This window comes from Macaca nemestrina, chromosome 9, assembly GCF_043159975.1.
Source record: "Macaca nemestrina isolate mMacNem1 chromosome 9, mMacNem.hap1, whole genome shotgun sequence".
NCBI lineage: Eukaryota > Metazoa > Chordata > Mammalia > Primates > Cercopithecidae > Macaca > Macaca nemestrina.
The window spans coordinates 59,959,957-59,982,511 of record NC_092133.1 but is presented as its reverse complement, the minus strand read 5'-3'; the positions used below and the strand labels follow the sequence as shown (position 1 = coordinate 59,982,511).

General features: G+C 38.3%; 1 long non-coding RNA gene across 1 annotated transcript in view; it reads right to left on the bottom strand.

The window, feature by feature from the left end:
• LOC139356242 (uncharacterized) overlaps positions 1-22,555 on the bottom strand; it is a 132,756-nt gene that overhangs the window by 2,899 nt on the left and 107,302 nt on the right. Inside the window, exon 3 of the long non-coding RNA XR_011607794.1 lies at positions 5,618-5,898. This is a non-coding gene — a long non-coding RNA (uncharacterized lncRNA). The remainder of the gene's footprint in view (positions 1-5,617; positions 5,899-22,555) is intronic.

Below are 22,555 nucleotides of genomic sequence, written 5' to 3'. Positions count from 1 at the left end.
CTACAACCTCGGCCTCCCAGGTTCAAGCAATTCTCCTGCCTCAGCCTCCTGAGTAACTGGGATCACAGGTGTGTGCCACTACACCCAACTGTTAGTAGAGACGAGGTTTTGCAATGTTAGCCAGCCTGGTCTTGAAACTCGTGACCTCAGATGATCCACTCGCCTTGGCCTCCCAAAGTGCTGGGATTACAGGGGTGAGCCACCGCACACGGTCTATAACAATGCTTTTTGATTGCAGACGAAAATTGCATCCTTGCCTCTGGTGGAATTCCTTCTACCTGAAAAAACTTTTCTTTGGGCCACAGTTTTTCTAAGCATTTATCATCAGCACACCTTACCTTGTAAGCAGAAATGCTACATGGAAGTCATATTGTTGGCCGAGTTTTACTTGTATTAATTAATATTAATAAAATTAAAATTAATATTTTTAAGCCTGTTTAAAAAAACTTTATTAGCAAATGTTCATTTGGGCTTAATTATTTGGCTCTTGTCTTTGTTGTAGCAAAAGTCTCAATCAATTTTACAAGAAAAGATAAAAAAGAAAAGCATGATTTCTAACCAAGTTTTACAACTGCATTTATTTTTATGAAATATTGCTTTTTAGTCACCTGTATTCTGGGGCAAAAGTAAGCTTTACATTATTTTTATTTACTTATACATTTTATTACATAGAAAACCAAAATTCAAGTAAGCAATCATATTGCTTGAGAAAGGACAAAACATTGGGGGTAATGACAGACAACACATACTTTTTCCAAAGAAAATATTTTACTTAAGAGTCAAACTGTACGGAAAATATCAAGAATAGAACAATCACACACCCAAATAGTGACAAAAGGATGCTAGCTGTGTTTTGTTATTTTGGTTTTCAGCTGTTTCCTTTTCTGAAAACAAGGGGCTTTGTGTTCGTTGAGGAAAGGGGATCTGTGAAAGGAACACTTGTCTTTCCAGTCCTGGGGAAGGGGAGAGTTGCTGTCTACAAACGCACTCACCACCATTGACTCAAACAGTTAAGAGAGAGAGAAGAGGATATAAAGTAGAAATTAAAACTCTGCCTACTCCCCAACACCACTGATAATGCCTTGGGCACACATGAATCTATTGAGTAGCATCTGAAGACAAGACTTGTAGCAGGCATTTATCTTTGAAACAGATTTAGATAGATTTGTTTTTTAATTTGCTTTAAAATGTGTACTGAGTAAACCTTAAATAGCAAACCTCAAAGCAGGAAGAGAGGTCATTTACATTTAAGGAAACAATCGGTTAATTAGAGCTAAAAAGTTATAACTCTGGGTATGCATTTTAATTTGGTTGGCTGTCAAGGGCACTGTTGTCCTGAGCAATTATGAAACAAACTCACATATACAGGAAGTCATCATCAAGGGAGGGTTTTCTGCAGGTTGAATGACTATTAATAAAAATCTTCCTTTTTATCCTCGACTGTCCTCTGGCTGTACCAACAGAATATCCAATTAAAAACAAATTTTTTTTCTGGTACTTAACAAACATCACGTAGTTTTGGCAATGATGAAATCTACAATACTTGGGAATGACAGTTGTGTCTGCCAGTAGGGGGAGTGCAAGCCAAGTTTAGCAATAGAGAGCTTCAGAAATGGGAATTTATGGGAGGATTCTAGGAGAAATGGGCTTGCAAATAGTGTAATAAAATGAAGAGTAAAGCCAAAGTATTGATGGCAGGGCTTCTGTTGGTGCAAATGCATGGGCCCAACTGCTCAGAGAGAAACATCAGTAGCCTGTGGAAGTGACAGTAGAGTGGGGGCACAAGAGATTCCATTTAATGTGTGTATCATAATTTATTTAACCCTTTATTTCCATACACACCCCATTTTCGTTAGTTTGATTTTTGGTTTTGTTTTGTTTTGCTAGCACACATCGTGCTGGGATAGTTGTCCAAAATAAGAATTTCAGTTGATAAATAGGTTACTCATTTATCCCATACACCTATATTTTATAAACCTTAGAACCTCTTGGCTTATGACTCCACATATTAAAGTATCTGATTAACCTTGCAGATTTTGATAAGGATCTTTTGTTACCCAAATTGTCTAAGTTTCACTTTAAGTGATACTCATGCAGTTTTTTTCCCTAATTCATTAAATATAGTTCCCTTTCCCTTAGATACACTCAAACTCCAGTTCCATTTCAAAAAAAAAAAAAAAACTTTCCTCTCTCCCTCCACCAGATATCAGATCTTTCTATTTGCAAGAGAGGCCTTCAAAATTCTACACCAGCTTTTCTCCCAATAAACAACAGGTCTTGGTCTCTTAAAATAGTATTGTACATGAGGGAAGATGAGAATTATGCCAAATGCTACTTTTGAAAACATTCTTTTTGCATAATTGAGAAAACAGTTTTTAAAAATTGAGACTTTTTGAAGTGTTGTGGTATTTATTCTTTAGTCAAGCCATAGAGAGAAGCCCTTTGGAAGCAATGGCTTGGAGCCTCCAAAATCCCAAGTATATTCAAATTCTAGTTTTGAATATACTGACTAAGTGACTCTGAAAGAGTTACCTTAACTCTCTAAGCCCGCGTCTTTATAAAATAGATAAATAGTAATGACTTTTCAGAGTTGTTTGAAAGAAAGAGACAACATATGTCTCTGGGAGTGCTCAACAAATGACTGCTATTCTTAATAAAATGATAGCTAAATCCCATGATCTCCATAAATATAGATTCCCAACTCCTTCTATGAAAAGGAGTCTAGACCAACAGATTCCCATTGTAAAACAGGTAATAGGTCTTCTCTACAAAGGGTTAGGCTGCCAGAGTTAAATGCTATGCCATTCAGCCACTGCCTTCCCCTGAGTATACAGAAAGATGGCTTCAGCCATGCCACCCTGCTGGATATCTGAACAACTTCTGTCTAAATGCATTAAAACACTAGACTGGGGAGAGCACGTTATGTATGTACTAGGTCTAGAGATAGAACAAAGGCTGAGAAGATAAATGAGAAAGACCACAATCAGCCTACAGAACAATCAATCCTGAAAGGCACAGAAGTAATACAAGGAAAAAAACTGTTTTAATGCTAATGGGCATCCACAGAAAAATTAGGACACACACACACATACAAACACACAAATAGCCTTCTGAAAAAAAAAAAAAGCCATCAGAGAACAACAACTTCAATAGAGGAACTGAGGTTATTCAATTCTCTTTAAAATGCACCTGGGTACAATTTACATTATTTAGGTGATGTCTACCCTAAAAGCCCTGATTTGACTACTGTGTAATCTATGCATGTAACAAAATTGCACTTGTACCCCACAAATTTATACAAAAAAAAATACACCTAACCTGAAGATATAGTCAGAGCTATTTTCCAGAATTTGAAGCAAAAATACTGAAATAGAGTAAAGATATGATCAATCCTTAAGGTCCACATCTGTATAACAAGAGTTACAGGATGAGAGAACAGATACCATGGAGGCTGCACTGAAGGAAAGATCTAGTTTTAAGATTAAAAAGGCCTACCAGGAGCCACAGGGTCCATAAATGAAAGACCCACACCCAGACACACCAAAGATTAAAATGATAAAGACATAAAAAGAATTGTACAGGTGTCTATTAAAGAGTTACCTTCAAAGAATGAGAATCCATTGGTATCAGACTGCCTATCAGCAACATTAGATGCTAGAAGACAATAAGAAATGTCGCTATAGTTCTAAAGAAAATTATTTTGAACCTATAATTCTACACTAAACTATCCATTAAATTTGAGTACAAATTAGACACTTCCAGACTTGCAAGAACTCATACTCAAAGTCCCCCTGCTACGAACCCATTCAAAAAGTATCCATGTGAGGACATTATAACAAAACACCAAAAAAGATCTAAAAGTGAGAACAGAAAATGGGCAGAGCAAGATGGCTCCATTAATCATCCCCTGCCCAAAGAAGAACACCAATTTAACAACTATCAGCCAGGTACCATGGCTCATGCCTGTAACCCCAGCACTTGGGAGGCTGAGGTGGGCGGATAACTTGAGGTGAGGAGTTCGAGACTCACCTGGACAACATGGTGAAACCCCGTGTCTACTAAAAATACAAACATTAGCCAGGCGTGGTAGTGCATGCCTGTAATCCCAGCTACTCAAGAGGCTGAGGCAGCAGAATCGCTTGAACCTGGAAAGTGGAGTTTGCAGTGAGCCGAGACTATGAAACTGTACTCCAGCCTGGGTGATTAAGTGAGACTCTGTCTCAAAAAAAAAAAAAAAAAAAAAAAAGACGTAAGAATTTATTAAATTTTTTTAAAAAGACCCATTGATCTGTTGCCTACAAGAAATGCTTCACCTATGAAGATACACATAACCTGAAAAATTGAAACTAAAGGGACGAAAACAGATATTCCATGCCAATGAAAACCAATAAAGAGCAGGAGTAGCTATACTTATATCAGAAAAAATAGATTTTAAGACAAAAACTATAAGAAGAGACAAAGAAGGTCACTACATAATGATAAAGAGATCAATTCGGCAAGAGGATTTAACAATTTTAAATACATATGCAGCCAACACTGGAGCACCCAGATACATAAAGCAAAAAGAGATATAGACTCCAGTACAGTAAGAGACTTCAACACCCCACTTTCAGCATTAGACAGATTTTCCAGATAAAATCAACAAAAAAACATCAGACTGAATCTGCACTATGGAACAAATGGATCTAATAGATATATATAGAACATTTCATCCAACGGCTGCAGAACACACATTCTTTTCCTTAGCACATGGATTTTTGTCAAGAGTAGACCATATATTAGGTCACGAAACAAGTCTTAAAACATTCCAAAAAACTAAAATACTATCAAGCATCTTCTCGGACCACAATGGAATAAAACTAAAAATTAGTAACAGGAGAAATTTTGGAAACAATACAAATACATGGAAATTATACAACATGAACCTGAATGACCACTGGCCCAATGAAGAAATTAAGAAAGAAATTGAAATAAATTTTGAAACTTAATGAAACACAACATACCAAAACCTATGGGATACCGTGAAAGTAGTACTAGGAGGAAAGTTTGTAACTATTAGTACCTACATCAAAAAAGAAACAAAATCAAACAAACAACTTAACAATGCATCTTAAAGGATTAGAACAGCAAGAGCAAATCAAACCCAAAATTAGTAGAAGAAAAAAAACAGTAGGGGCCTGACCAAGATAGCCAACAAGAAGCAACTAGTGTGCACCACTTTCAGGGAGAAAAATATAAAGGATGAGTAAATATAGCAACTTCAACTGAAACATCAGGATCACACATTGGGATTCACCAAGAAAACAACTCACCCCATGGAGAACAGAGAAAAGCAAGGCACTGCTGCCCACCCAGGAGTGACACAGAGCCAGGAGCCTCCCCTGCCCAGAAAAGCAGTGAATGAGTGAGCAACCCTGGGGACCCATGCTTCTCCCATGGCTCTTTGCAACCCTCAAGTCAAGAGATCCCCCCTTGAACCCACTCCAGCTGGGCCTGCAGTCTGACATGCAGAGCAATGTGGAGTTTCAGCAGAGCAGTCACTGGAAGCTTTAGATACCTGGACTTCCCACCAAAGTAGCTGCAACTCCAAAGCAGGGAGTTAGACTCCTGTACATACCTGTAAGAAAGGGGCTGAATCCAGAGGGCTAAGCAGCAACAGTCTGTAGGTCCCACTTCCATGACACCTTGCAGAATAAGAACCACTGGCTTGGAACTCTAGCCAGCCACTGGTAGCAGCATTACACCTCCTTGAGATGGAACTCCAAGAGGAAGAGGTAGGCCACCATCTTTGCTGTCAGCAGCATTACACCTCCCTGAGATGGAACTCCCAGAAGGAGAGTGGGCTGCCATCTTTGCTGTTGCACGGCCTTAGCCATTGTTGCCTTCAGTGTAGCTGCCCTACAAAAAAACAGACAGACTGCTTTTTTACCTGGATCCCTGACCCCACTTCTCCTTACTGAACAGGAGCTTCAGACTGGGGTCACCAGCCACCCTTGCCAGTGTTTTCCAACTGGCAGTGGTTCCAAGCCTCCCTGGGATGGAGCTCCCAGGGGGAAGGACAGGCCACCATCTTTGCTGTTTCATAGCCTTAGCCACTGGCATCCCTGAGAAGGATGGAAAGAAAGCAATCAACTTGGAAAACATATTTCAGGATATTGTCCATAAAAATTTTCCCAACCTTTCAAGACAGACCAACAGTCAACTTCAGGAAATACAAAGTCTCTGAAAGATTCTACACGAGAAGATCATCCCCAAGACACATAATCATCATATTTTCCAAAGTTAAAATGAAGGAAATAATGTTAAAGGCAGCTAGAGAGAAAAGGCAGGTCACCTACAAAGGGAACCCCACTGAGCTAAAAACAGGCCTGTCAGTATAAACCCTGCAAGCCAGAAGAGATTAGGGGACTATATTCAATATTCTTAAAGAAAAAAAATTCAACCGAGGATTTTATATCCAGCCAAACTAAGCATCCTCAGCAAAGGAGAAATAATTTTTTTTTCAAATAAGCAAATGCTGAGGGAGTTTGTTACCACCAGACCTGCCTTACAAGAGATATTGAAAGGAGCACTAAATATGGAAAGGCAAGACCATTACCAGCCACTAAAAAAACACACTTAAGTACACTCACCAGTGACACTATAAAGCAACCATACAAGCCAGCATAATAACTAGCTAACAACACAATTACAGGACCAAATCCACACATATGAATACTAATCTTGAATGTTAATAGGCTAAATACACCATTTCAAAAGCACAGAATGACAAGCTATATAAAAAAGCAAGATCCAATAGTATACTGTCTTCAAAAGAATCCATCTCACGGTCAATGACACCCACAGGCTCAATATAAAAGGATGGAGAAAAATCTACCAAGCAAATGGAAATCAGAAAAAGAAGCAGGGGTTGCAGTCCTGGTTTCAGAAAAAATAGACTTTAAACCAATAAAAATCAAAAAAGACAAAGAAGGGCATTACATAATGGTATAGAGTTCAATTCAATAAGAAGACCTAACTATCCAAATATATATGTGCCAAACACAAGAGCACTCAGATTCATAAAGCAAGTTCTTAGAGACCTACAAAGAGACTTAGACTCCCACACAATAATAATGGGGGACCTCAACACACCACTAAAAATGAGACAAATCAATGAGGCAGGAAATTAACACAGATATTCAGGACCTAAACTCAACATTGAACCAAATGGATCTGATAGACCTCTACAGAACTCTCCACCCAACAACAACAGAATATACATTCCTCTCATCACCACATGGCACATAGTCGAAAATTGATCACACAATCAGATGTAAAAAAAATCCTCAGCAAATACAAAAGAACTGAAATTATGCCAAACACACTTTCAGACTAGAGCACAATAAAAATAAAAAATCAGACTGAAAAAAATGCTCAAAACCATGCAATTACATGGAAATTACACAGCCTGCATCTGAATGACTTTCGGGCAAATAATGAAATTAAAGCAGAAATCAAGAAGTTCTTTGAAACTAATGAGAACAAAGATACAACATACCAGAATCTCTGGGACACAGCTAAAGCACTGTTAAAAGGGAAATCTGTAGCATTAAATGCAAATGCCCATATCAAAAACTCACAAAGATCTCAAATTAACAACCTAACATCACAATTAAAACAACTAGAGAACCAAGAGCAAATCAACCCCAAAACTAGCAGAAAGACAATAACAACAAAAATCAGAACTGAACTGAAGATTTAGACACAAAAATAAATTCAAAAGATCAACAAATCAAGAAGTTTTTTTTTTTCAAACAAATTAATAAGACCACCAGCTAGACTAAGAAAGAAGAAAAGACAGCAGATCCAAACAAACGGAATCAGAAATGATAAAGGCAGTGTTACCATTGACATCACAGAAATACAAACAATCATCAGAGACTACTTTGAACACCTCTATGCATACAAACTGAAAAACCTAAAAGAGATTAATAAATTCCTGGGCACATACACTCTTCTAAGACTGAGCCAGGAAGAAATTGATTCCCTGAACAGACCAATAATGAGTTCCAAATTGAATCAGTAATAAATAGCCTACCAATCAAAAAAAGTCCGGGACCAGATGAATTCACACACAAATTCTACCAGATATACAAGGACAAGCTGGTACTATTCCCACTGAAAATATTCTAAAAAATTGAGAAGAAATGACTCTTCCCTAGCTCATTCTATAAGGCCACCATCATCCTGATACCAAAACCTGGCAGAGACACAACAAAAAAAGAAAACTTCAAGCTAATATCCTTGATGAACATTGATGCAAAAATCCTCAACAAAATACTGGCAGATCAAATTCAGCAGCACCTCAAAAACTAATCCACCACAATCAAGTAGGCTTTATCCCTGGTATGCAAGGTTGGTTCAACATAAACAAATCAATAAATGTGATTCATCACATAAACAGAACTAAAGACAAAAACCACACACTTATCTCAACAGATGCAGAAAAGGCCTTTGATAAATTCAACACCGCTTTGTGTTAAAAAACTCTCAGTAAACTAGGTATTGAAGGAACATATATCCTTCAACCCACAGGCAACATCATGCTGAGTGGGCAAAAACTGGAAGAATTCCTCTTGAAAATCATCACAAAACAAAAATGTCCTCTGTCACTACCCTATTCAACTTAGTACTGGATGTCCTGGCCAGAGCAATCAGGCAAGAGAAAGAAATAAAGGGCATCCAAATAGGAAGAGAGGAAGTCAAACTCTCTCTTTTCACAAATGATATGTTTCAATACCTAAAAAAACACTGTAGTCTTGGCCCAAAAGCTCCTTTCAGCTGATAAACAACTTCAGCAAAGTTTCAGGATATAAAATCAATGTACAAATATTACTGGCATTCTTACACACCAACAACAGCCAAGCTGAAAGCCAAATCATGAATGCAATCCCATTCACAATTGCCACAAAAAGAATAAAGCACCTAGGAATACAGCTTACCAGGGAAATGAAAAGATCTCTACAATGAGAATTACAAAACACTGCTCAAGAAGTCAGAGATGACACAAACAAATGAAAAAACATACCATGCTCATGGATAGGAAGAATCAATATCATTAAAATGGCCATACTGCCCAAAGCAATTTATAGATACAATGATACTTCTATCAAACTACTAACCACATTCTTCACAGAAGTAGAAAAAACTATTTTAAAATCCACATGGAACCAAAAAAACAGCTCAAATAGCCAAGGCAATCTTCATCAAAACAACAAAGTTGGAGGCATCATGTTACCCAACTTCAAACTACACCATAGGGCCACAGTTAACAAAAGCAGTATAGTATTGGTAACAGACAGACAGACAATGCAATAGAATAGAGAGCCCAGAAATAAGACCACACACCTACCACCATCTGATCTTCAACAAAGCTGACAAAAACAAACAATGAGGAAAGGACTCCTTGTTCAATAAATGGTGCTGGTATAACTGGCTAGCCATATGCAGAAGATTCAAACTGGACCCCTTCCTTAGGCCATATACAAAAATCAGCCCAAGATGGATTAAAGACTTAAGTTTAAAACCCAAAACTATTAAAGCCCTGGAAAACCACCTAGACAATACTATTCTGGACCATAGGAGCAAGTAAAGATTTCATGACAAAGACACCAAAAGCAATTGCACAAAAGCAAACATTGACAAATTGGATCTAATTAAACTAAAGAGCTTCCATACAGCAAAATAAACTATCAATAGATTAAATGGACAATCTACAGAATGGAAGAAAATATTTGCAAACTATACATTTGACAAAGGTCTAATCCAGCATCTGTAAGGAACTGAAACAAATTTACAAATGAAAAAACAACCCCATTAAAAAGTAGGCAAAGGACATTAAAAAACAGTTTTCGAAATAAGATGTACATGTAGCCAACAAGCACATGAAAACAAGTTCAATATCACTGGTTATTAGAGAAATGCACATCAAAACCACAGTCAGATACCATCTCACACCAGTCAAAGGGCTATTATAAAAAGTCAAAAAATAATAAATGTTGGCAAGGTTACAGAGAAAAGGTAATGCTTACACGTTGTTGGTGGGAGTGTACATTAGTTCAACCATTGTAGAAAGCAGTGTGAAGATTCCTCAAAGAGTTAAAAACAGAACTACCATTCAACTCAGAAATCTCATTACTGGATATACACCCAAAGGAACATAAATGATTCTATCATACAGACACATGCCACGCATGTGTTCATCGCAGCACTATTCACAATAGCTTAATGCATGGAATCAACCTAAATCCCATCAATGGCAGACTGGATAAAGAAAACATGGTACATAAACAACATGAAATAGTATACAGCCATAAAAAAAACAATGAGATTGGCCGGGCATGGTGGCTCACGCCTATAATCCCAGCACTTTGGGAGGCCGAGGCAGGCAGATCACGAGGTCAGGAGTTTGAGATCAGCCTGACCAACATGGTGAAACCCCATCTCTACTAAAAATGCAAAAATTAGCCAGGTGTGGTGGCACGTGCCTATAATCCCAGCTACTCAGGAGGCTGAGGCAGGAGAATCGCTTGAACCCAGGCGGCAGAGGTTGCAGTGAGCCAAGATTGTGCCACTACACTCCAGCCTTGGCGACAGAGCAAGACTCCATCTCAAAAAAAAAAAAAAAAATGAGATTATATCCTTTGCAGGAAGATGAATGGAGCTGGAGGTCATTATACTCAGCAAATTAATGCGGAAACAGAAAACCAAATACCACATGTTCTACTTATAAGTAGGAGCTAAATGAGAACATATGGACACAAAGAAGGAAACAACAGACACTGGGGCCTACTTGAGGATGTAGGGTGGGAGAAGGGAGAGGATCAGAAAAATATTTATATTTGGCAATAGATCTAGTAGCTGGGTGATGAAGTAATCTGTACAACAAACCCCCAAGATATAGGCTTATTTATATAACAAACCTACACATGTACCCACGAACCTAAAATAAAAGTTTAATAAAAGAAAACAGGACATAAAAAATAATAATAAAGATCAGAGCAGAAATAAATGAAATTGAAATAAAAAATACAAAAGATCAAGGAAATAAAATAATAGTTTTATGAAAAGTTAAACAAAATACATAAAATTCTAGCCAGACTAAGGAAAAGAGAGAAGATCCAAATAAATAAAATCAGAAATGAAAAAGGAGACATTACAACTGATACCACAAAAATTCAAAGCATCATAAGTGGCTACTATTAGCAAGTATATTTCCATAAATTGGAAAACTTAGATGAAATGGACAAATTCCTAGACACATGGAACCCCATTATTAATTACCCCGTTATTAATTATCAAGATTGAACCATGAAGAAATCCAAAACCTGAACAGACTAATAACAAGTAACAAGATCAAGGCCATAATAAAATGTCTCCCACTAAAATAAAAGCCAATAAAATAAAAATATAATAAAAATAAAATAAATAAAAGACACATCAAAAACAGAAAACAATAGGACAATATCACTGATAAATACTGATGCAAAAATTCTCAACAAAATATTAGCAAACCAAATTCAACAATACATTAAAAAGATCATTCATCATGACCAAGTGGGATTTATCCCTGGGATGCAAGGATAGGTCAACATATGCAAATCAATCAATGTGATACAGCATATCAACAGAATGAAAGACAAAAACCATATGATTATTTTCAATTGATGCTGAAAAAACATTTGATAATATTCAACATCCCTTCATGATAAAAACCCTAAAAGAGCTGGGTTTCAAAGGAACACACCTCCACATGATAAAAGCCATATACAACAAACCCACAGCTAGTATCATACTGAATAGAGAAAAACTGAAAGCCTTTCCTCTAAGACCTGAACATGGCAAGGATGACCACTTTCACCACTGTTGTTCAGCATAGTACTGTAAGTCCTAGTTACAGCAATCAGACAAGAGAAAGAAATAAAGGGCAACGGAATTGGAAAAAAAAAGAAGGCAAATTATCCTTGTTTGCAGATGATACGATCTCGATTTGGAAAAACCTAAAGACTCCACCGAAAAACTATTAGAACTAATAAATTCAGTAAAGTTGCAGGATACAAAATCAACATACAAAAATCAGTAGTGTTTCTATATGCCAGCAGTGAACAGTCTGAAAAAGAATCAAGAAAATAACCCCATCCTGGCTAACACGGTGAAGCCCCATCTCTACTAAAAATACAAAACATTAGCCGGGTGTGGTGGCGGGCGCCTGTAGTCCCAGCTACTCTGAAAGCTGAGGCAGGAGAATGGTGTGAACCCAGGAGTTGGAGCTTGCAGTGAGCCGAGATCACCCCACTGCACTCCAGCCTGGGTGACAGAGCAAGACTCCATCTCAAAAAAAAAAAAAAAAAAGTAAGTAATCCTATTTACAATAGCCACAAATAAAATTAAATACCTAGGAATTAATATAACCAAAGAAGTGAAAGATCTTTATGATGAAAATTATTAAACACTGATGAAGGAACTTGAAGAGGACACAAAAAATGGAAAGATATTCGACATTCCTGGGTTGGAAGAATCTGTATTGTTAAAATGTCCATACTACTTGAAATAATCTACAAATTCAATGCAATACTTATCAAAATACCAATGACATTCTCCACAGTAATAGAAAAAAATCTTAAAATATATATGCAGCCACAAAATAACCCAGAATAGACAAAGCTATCCTAAACAAAAAGAACAAAACGAGGAATCACATTACCTGACTTTGAATTATACTGCAGAGCTATAGTAACCAAAACAGCAAGGTACTGGCATAAAAGTAGACACATAGTCCAATGTAACATAATAGAGAACCCAGAAATAAATCCACACACCTACAGTGAACTCATTTTTTTACAAAGGTGTCAAGAATACACACGGGGAAAAAGATAGACTCTTAAATATATGGTGCTGGGAAAACTGGATATCCATATGCAAAAGAATGAAACTTGATCCCTGTCTCCCACTATATATAAAAATCAAATCAAAATGGATTAAAGACTTAAATCTAAGGCCTCAAACTATGAAACTACTACAAGAAAACATTGAGGAAACTCTCCAGGACGTTGGTTTAAGCAAAGATTCTGGAGTAATATCCCACAAGCATGGGCAACCAAAGCAAAACTGGACAAATGAGATTACATCAAGAAGCTTCTGCACAGCAAAGGAAACTATCAACAAAGTGAAGAGGGAACCTGCAGAATGGGAAAGAATATTTACAAACTATCTATCTGACAAGGGGAATAATGACTGGAATATATAAGGAGCTCAAATAACTCTATGGAAAAAAAATCAATTTTTAAAATGGGCAAAGGATTTGAATAGATATTTCTTAAAAGAAGACATATAAATGGCAAATAGACTTATGAAAAGTTATGCAATATCATTGATCATCAGAGAAATGGAAATTCAAACTGCAATGAGACATCATCTCACCCAAGTTAAAATGGCTTATATCCAAAACAGACAATAACAAATGCTGGATGTGGGGAAAAGGGAACCCTCATACACTGTTGCTGGGAATGTAAATTACTACAACTACTACAGAGAATTGTGAAGGATTCCTCAAAAAACTAAAAATAGAGTTTCCATATGATCCAGCAATCCCACTACTAGTAATATACCCAAAAGTAAGAGAATCAGTATATCAAAGCAGTATCTACACTCCCATGTTTGTTGCAGCTCTGTTCACAATAACCAAGATTTGGAAGCAACTTAAGTGTTCATCAACAGATGAACAGATAGAGAAAATGTGGTACATATACACAATGGAGTACTATTCAACCATAAAAAATAATGAGATCCAGTCATTTGCAACAACATGGATGAAAATGGAGATTATTGTGTTAAGCAAAATAAGCCAAGCACAGAAAGACAAGCATTGCAGGTTCTCACCTACTTGTGGGGTCTAAAAATCAAAACAATTGAATCTGTGGTGATAGAGCGGAGAAGGGTGGTTACCAGAGGCTGGGAAGGGTTGTGAGGGGTTGTTGGGGAAGTGAGGCTGCTTAATGGGTACAAAAACAGAATAAGCAAATAAAACCTAGTATTTGATAGCATAACAGGGTGACTATAGTCAATAATAATTTAATTGCACATTCTAAAATAACAAAAAGAGAATAATTGAATTGTTTGTAACACAAAGAATAAATACTCGTGGGGATGGATACCCTTGTTTTCATGATGTGATTATTATGCGTTGCATGCCTGTATCAAAACAACTCATGTACCCCATTAATTACACACATATTATGGACCCACAAAAATTAAAAATTAATTATTAAAACAATACTAAATAAATGTGAAAATAAACAAGTAGAATGAGCTAACCCAAAAGAACTACTGAAGAAACACTGTGTATCAGGGTGGAAAATAAATTACTCCAGATTAGTACAGGAAGTCAGAATCCTGTAAAGGATGTAATTAGGTAGGCTGAAGGAGAATTCCATTACACAAATGTATAATTAAGAACTACAGAGTTCCTAGAGATAAAATGAAGACATTACATCCTTTATATAAAGCAGAAAAAGAAAGACAATTAGAAATGCCAGGAAAAATAAAATAGTATAAAAGAAAACCATTGTGCAAACATGATGCAAACAAAAATGTGACGCATTTTGAGCAATCTATTGGCTTTAAAAAAAAAAAGAAAGAAAAAAGATAGTCATTTCCCTTAACACTTTCTTTTTGTGTGCCTTTATTATTGGTTCAACTGCTTGGTTTTATAGTAGGCATTTACTGCAAATACAAATGTGTTAAGTGTTTCATGGCTTTGAAATTTTAGAGTCAATCTGCAGCCAAAAAATAAAAATCAAGTACACCTATAGAAATGTAAATAGTATTAACCTCAATAAGATAAGAAGAGAGCTGGGTGTGGTGGCACGTGCCTGTAGTCTCAGCTACTCAGGAGGCTGAAGTGGGAGGATCGTTTGAGCCCAAGAGTTAGAGGTTACAGTGCCCTATGATTGGGCCACTGTACTCCAGCCTGAGTTACAAAGTAGGACCCCATTTCAATAAAAAAAAAAAGATTGAAAGAATAATGTAGCTGACAGAAGTCAAAAGTGAGAATGAATATTGCTGTTTTTCATCTTATATAGGGAGTCAAAGGTACTGTTTATATATGATGGATCAAAAATAGATGTTTAAGCAAATCAACTATCAAGGCAACAAGTAGAGAAATTAAAAACAATTACAAAACGAACATATTTGGGAGGCAGAAGGGTAATATAAGTGTGAGGTATATGAGTGAACAAAATATCTGACAAGTTAAAGTATACTATTTACAGTTATTAAACACAGTTGTTAAACACTGTGAGAATATAAAACAGATACACAAGTAATAGTGATTATTTATGAGGATTGGACTTGGGAGTATGACATTCTGAATAGTTTTACTCATCATATAAATTCTTCCATAGTGTTGATTTTTTTTTACAACGTGCATATTTTATCTGTATACTAAAATAAATACCTATTTTTTAAAAAATGAAGACTGTGTGGTTCCCATGCTCCGAGATGGACTCCAATGATCCCTGCTTCCCACTATCCACATCCTTGAGTAGTCCCCCTCCCAAGATGTACAAAGATTGTTCTGTGCGGTCAGTAATAAGTGGTATAAGTAACAGTGTATCACTTTTTTGTCGTTTGTCTGTTTGAGACAGGGTCTTGCTCTGTCATCCAGGCTGGAGTGCAGTGGCACGATCTCAGCTTACTGCAACCTTGGCCTCCCGGGTTCTAGTGATCCTCCTGTCTCAGCCTCCCGAGTAGGTGGGACTACAGGCACCTGCTACCACGCCTGGCAAATTTTTTGTAGAGACAGGGTTTTACCATGTTGCCCAGGCTGGTCTCGAACTCCTGAGCTCAAGCAATCCACCCGCCTTGGTCTCCCAACTCTGGGATTAGAGGCATGAGCCACCATACCCAGCCATATGTCACTTTTAAGATTAGGTTGTAGAAGATGATGGCTTACTGTCTTGGGTGCTCTCTTTCTCAATAGATCTGTCTCCCAGCTCACTAGCCCTGTGGAAAGTTATATTGTGAAAAGTGCTGTAGAAAGGCCTGTGTGGTGAGGCACCGAAGCTTCCTGGGAATAGCAACCTGAGAGAGCTGGAAGAAGGCCTCCCAGCCCAAGTCAATTTTCCACATAGAGCAGCCCCAGCCAACAGCCTGACAGCAACTTCATGAGTGATCCTGAGCCAGAACCACCTAGCTAAACCTCCTGAATTTCTAATCCCCAGAAACTTTGGGAGAACAGAAGTGTTTGTTGTTTTAAGCTTCTATGTTTTGGGGTAATGTGCTATGCAACAACAGATAACTAATACAGATTGCTACCCCTGGAGAAATAAAAGTGACTGAAGACCCACGGCTTGCATGGGTCAGGAGCTAAAGCTAGGAGCTAAAAAACCTGAGTTTTCTCATCTCAAGAGAGCTCTGGCTAGCAATGTCATTGATGTGGTAACTGGGCTGTGACCAGAAGTCCCACTGGCTGCCCCAGTCTCAGTGTAACCCAAACTGAACTCATGAGCAGGCCTCTCATCCATGGCTTTCCATTCCTTCTTCACAGGCCCACTATCCTCCCATACACCCAAGCCTAACATATCTTAGCCTGCATTATCCCAAAAGCAGAGCCATAGACGATGGCTTACATTCAGGTACTTTGGTAATGGAATTCCAGTGGCCAGAAGTGAGACATGGGAGAGTGAAACAGGAAAGGAGTGAAAACCACTACAAGGATGTTGCATCAAGTTGGCCACCACCACAGACTACTGGCTGCCCAATCACTTTCTAAAATGTGTCTCAGGACTCTGCACTAGGAAGAGGAAGCAGCATGTGCCAATCGGCTTCCAGCACCGTGGGTCAAAAGTTGCCTCCAAATGGCCTTAACTCCCCAATACTCCCCTGCTACTGAGAGCCAAGAAGGTCCTCAAGGGCACAGAAACCCTGGGCAGGAAGTCAGCAGCTCTTGGCTCCAGCCTGAGAGGGTTGTCTGGGTGAAACTGCACAAAGTTGCTGGAAACCCAAGAGTAGCCAGTGCCATGGCTCCGGTTGGAGTGATAGATGAGGCCAATAGGATTTGAAGTGCTGTACAGGACGTGTCTAATACAGCTAACATCTCAATGCCGCCAAATCCTTTCTATTTTTCAAACGTTTATCTCACCCATCTCCTCACCTCTTCTCCATTTTCACAGACACTTATTTAATCCAGGCTCTCATTGCCTCTCTCAAGAGCCACCTATTCTAACAAATAAAATAACTACCAATGTTACTTCTCTCTAATCAAACAAGCCTAGTCACTCTGGGTCAGAAAGTAACAATGGTTATGCCTCCCGACTCCTCCCTGTAAAACAATCCAGGGATGGGCTGGGCTGGTCACCCAGGAGCCTTGGCAAGGAGAATGATTCTGTGCTGGGCCAGTCTGTCAGAGGGCTGCACAGAAGCCCAGACTGGAACGAAGAGACGTTTTTCATCCCCACTGTGGCAATGAGGTGAAGTTGTCACATATTCTAGAGAAAGAAAAAGAGGCCATGGTAAATTCAGGTAAATTTGAGATTATCTTTCCACGTTATACACTATGGCTCTCAAAAATATATTTCAACATTGGCCGGGCGCGGTGGCTCAAGCCTGTAATCCCAGCACTTTGGGAGGCCGAGACGGGCGGATCACGAGGTCAGGAGATCGAGACCATCCTGGGTAACACAGTGAAACCCCGTCTCTACTAAAAATACAAAAACTTAGCCGGGCGAGGTGGCAGGCGCCTGTAGTCCCAGCTACTCGGGAGGCTGAGGCAGGAGAATGGCGTGAACCCGGGAGGCAGAGCTTGCAGTGAGCTGAGATCCAGCCACTGCACTCCAGCCTGGGTGACAGAGCGAGACTCCGTCTCAAAAAAAAAAAAAAAAAAAAAAAAAAAATATATATATATATATATATATTTCAACATTTACAAAAAAATAATCGCTGTAACTTTACAGCTAATTGGTTCTCCTGTAGGTTGTACCTTGCCTAGGGAAATCCATCCCCTTACATTCTTTATGAATTAAAATATTAAGCAACAGTCCATGTTTTTTAAAAGTTGATGATTAATCATTTCTTTTTTATTTCCTTGCAGGTTTCTTGGCTTGATATCTGCTTATATTACAAACATGTTCAGCAGATGTGAGGAAACTAGATTCTAGTTTCAAAGGTTGTTCTTCTATGCATACTACAAACCTAATGTACCTTAATTACTTGTAATTCATTGTATTGTAAACTCAAATCGGTTTAATTAGTTTTAATTAGCTTCATCATAAACGAAACAGTTGATTGTTACAGGTTGTCTTGTTACACTGATGGAGAACACCTGGAATAGATAATTAGTTCCTCCAACAAATTAACTTGAACTACAAACTGTCACTAATAATTATTTCACCCCTTTCCTGGGAGAAACACAAGATTAAGATAATAGCATAGAGTCAGCCTAAAGTCAAGTTAATGGTTTGACAGAGTAAAATAATAGTAATGTGGAACTTTTCATCTGTCTTATTGCAACTCCCTCTAAAGGGGCGTGAGTCTCTGTATATGAGCATCTATGTGTTTAAACACAAACATCTAACTATATATGCCATTTGTATACACACACACATATGTACAAATATATTGTTGTATATATGTAAACACACATTGTACACACTTTTTTTTAACTCTTGCTACTATCTTTATGGAAGCCAAACTAGGACAGAAAACAGAAGTTTACTGACACATTTAATAAAGAATTACCCAGGGAAAGACCAAACCATAGAAGAAGCATTTTTCCCATAACTTCAGAGGAACAGAATTTTTTTCCTTTCTGAGAATGGGATTCCTTGGAGACACAGACTTCCTTTCTGGGTAAATTTTGGCCACTAAAAGTCCACAGAGGGAAAGCTTACTTATAATGTTAAGTGGAAAATGCAAGGCACAAAACTGGATCAACAGCACGATCCCAACTATATAAACAATATGTTGAAAAAAATTGGAAAGAAATGTGCCAAAATGATAAGAGTGCGTGTTTCTGAATAAGCGTTTCTTCTGGCTGCATTCAGTTTCCAAATCTTTAATAACAATCTTGTATTAATTTTGTAGTTGGAAAAGCTCAACTTTTAAAAAGCCATGGAAACCCTGATTATAGAGAAACTTGCTAAAAAGCCACATTGACCAGGCAGCAAATGCCAAGGTTATGTTTTTTACCTCAGAAAGGAAAATTGAAAATTGAATTTGTTTTGCAAGATTTTGGTTTGGGAAACTTCAGCTGTGGAATCTGAAACCGTATTTAAAAGATAAGCAGACAGAATAAGTGGGCTTTAAGCTATTGCAACAGTTAATTTCTAGCAATGATGATGCCATTTTATATTGGTGAAAATCTTCAGAGTTTATAAAGAGCTGTCACAGCATAAGGTACTGTAATGATTCTTGGTTTGGGACACAGAAAACCTCAATATGAATCTGGTCTCCACCTGTAGTAAGCTATAAATGAATGGAAAGGCATTTTATAAACTGAAAAAGGCTCTAAAAATGTCATTGTACGGGATATTACGATACAATACAAGCAGTACACCACAGAGGTTTGATTTTCTTTTACAAATGAGAAAAAAAAAAGGCACACAAAAACTACCGTGATTGTAGCATTAATTGTAGTAGGAAAAAACTTGAAACAACGTAAATATCCATCAGGAGAATAAGCAAGTAAGTTATGAAAATGAAATGAATTAGAGCTATACAGATCAACAAGTATGAACCTCACAAACCTAATTTTGAAGCAAAAAAAAAATGCAGCTTTGGAACAATATATAGAGCAAGTTATCATATTTAAAAACATCCAAACAGTATTCTTTATATAATTTTTAGTAAAAATATAAAGACATCCATGGGAATGGAGGTACCAATACGGGACACAGGACTGTGCTTACCTGCCAGGGAAAGAGAAATGCAATCAGGGTTTTACGTTGTCTTAATTATGCTGACAGTTGAATTATGCTGAGTTGAGAGTTACACTGGTGTCCATTGTATCATCCTCTAAATGTGAAATATTTCATCATTACTATTGACTGCTGACTATGTTTCTAGCATTATGCATTTTTCCATACTTTGTCTCATTTAGTTCTCACCAAAGTCCTGTAAGGAAGACCTTGCTATCCCATTTTCACAGGTGAGGATGCCAGCTCAGTCCTCTTCAATCACATGCCCAGGGTCACTCAGCTAGCACATGGCAGTGGAAGGCTTAGGATTTCTTTCCATCTCATATCACTGCCTTCAAGGGTCTTAAACAAAAACTCAGTAGCCCAGGAACTAGGCTTGGGAAGAGGCATTAGAATAGATTGCAACCCTTCTATAGTATGCATCCAACTCTGACTTTCCCTCCCTGAGCATTCTACGTGTTGGAAATACCACCTTAGAAGGAACACTGCATGTTCTCACTTATAAGTGGGAGCTGAATAATGAGAACACATGGACACATGGAAAGAAATAACACACACACTGGGATCTGTCAGAGGGGGAAGCGGGGGAGAGCATCAGGAAGAACAGCTAATGGATGCTAGATGATGGGCTTAATACCTAGGTGATGGGATGATCTTTGCAGCAAACCACAACGGCACACGTTTACCTGTGTAACAAACTTGCACATCCTGCACATGTCCCCCTGAACTTAAAATAAAAGTTGAAGAAACAAAAAAAAAAAAAAAAGGAGCTGTGGCTGTTTTTCCCAGTGAATGAACTTTTACCTTCTCAACAAAGAAGATACGCCACAGCTACCTCTTTCACACTGAAGTTCCCATCACCTCAGGCAGCCTCCAGCCCCACCCCCGGAAGGAACACACAGTACTGCTGGGTCTCTCTGCAGGAAGTAAATGTTTTCACAGGATGGTCATAGCTTTCTCACTCTCAGTCAAGGGTTTTTTCACACTGCTCCCTGTCTGTGGTTTTATTATTTATTTTTGTTTGAATGGGAGGAATGAATAATTGGCACTGAGTGGGAAATACATAGACTGTGTGACATAAATCCTGACTGGAGTCCAGTTCCATGGTCTCAGCCTGGACTTTGTTGTACTTCCAAGGACAACAGAGTTTAGGGGACTGTTATTACAAAGACAAACTTTCTGAGAGTTTACAAAATTCTTATTTTTCCCTATCAGTGGATTCACCACTTGAGGCCAGCAACAGCCTGCCACTTGTAAGACCGAGAAAGTTGAGTCTGTATTTTACCATTGGTACATATTACAGCCTAGAGGGGATGAGATATAAAGGACCCTGTCCTGGGAACCAGGAGACCTGGCTTCTACTTACAGATATTTCTTCTACCCACTTCTGCCTCAGTTTTTTTTATTACTGAAACAACAGGGCTGGGCTCAATGAACTCCCAGGCTCCTTCCAGCACAACTTCTATGGCTCCACAGATGCCATGTTGAAAGCATGCCTATTACATTACAACCCAGATGTTCTGTAACAATGCTCTTGACTTTCTCCCCTGTGGTTATATAATTGTGAAGTCAGTGGCCTGAAGATAAATAAGTTAGCCCAGGCATCTCTCAGCATCAAGGTCTTTGGGATTATTGTTATGTGCCAGGTACTAAGCTGAGGCCATCTTCTGAAATACAAAAAATGGTCAGTACGGATGAGGTCAGAGTAGAGAGCTGACATGAGATACACATTGAATGCCGGACAAGGTGGGTAGGACAGGCTTCTCATTGTGGCCCTTGGAGGACAAAGTTCAAAGCAGGAAGAAGTAGAGATGAGGTTGTGGTTACTAGATTAGAAATGTGGTCAAGACAGAATAATCCGTGCCTTAAAAAACACTCAGAGAGAGGGACTCCAAACCCTGTTGGAGTCCAGGAACTTTTATTTCACAATGGTAAACTGATCCAGTAAACTCAGCCCTCCCTAAAATATTTTTTGACTCTGAAGGGTGTCTCACGCTTGTCATGCCTGCCTTGTGCCTCGTAGGACAAAGAGCCATCCTATCACAAAAAATTATGAAGCACTATCATTTCTTGAGCACCTGTGGGGTGACAGTACTATTTTTACATGCTATTTCTAATCTCCCCAACATTTCCACCTTTCTTCAAGATAGATTTTACAGACATCAAGCCTGAGGCAGGAGACTCACTTGAACCTGGGAGCCAGAGGTTGCAGTAAGCCGAGATTGTGCCACTGCACTCCAGCTTGGGCAACAGAGCAAGACTCCTTTAAAAAAAAAAAAAAAAAAAAAAGGTTTTACAGACATCATTTTACAAAAGAGGAAACTGAGTCTCAAAGAATAAGTAAAACTTCATCTCCTCCACCCTGTTCTCTGTGGCTCAGCTCAAAATGATCTCTCCACCCTGTCTCTGGTCTAGCTCTTTGAAAACAAGGTTGAGATGTCACTCCGTCTGTGCAGCCCCCTTAACCCCTGCAGGAAATTAATCATTTTGTCATCTGTGGTCCCACATCACTTCTAGACCTGTCTTATATCTTGGTGTTCCAAACTCTTACTCTTGACCAAATCATTTATCTGAGTCACTAAATAAGCCTTTTAATACAA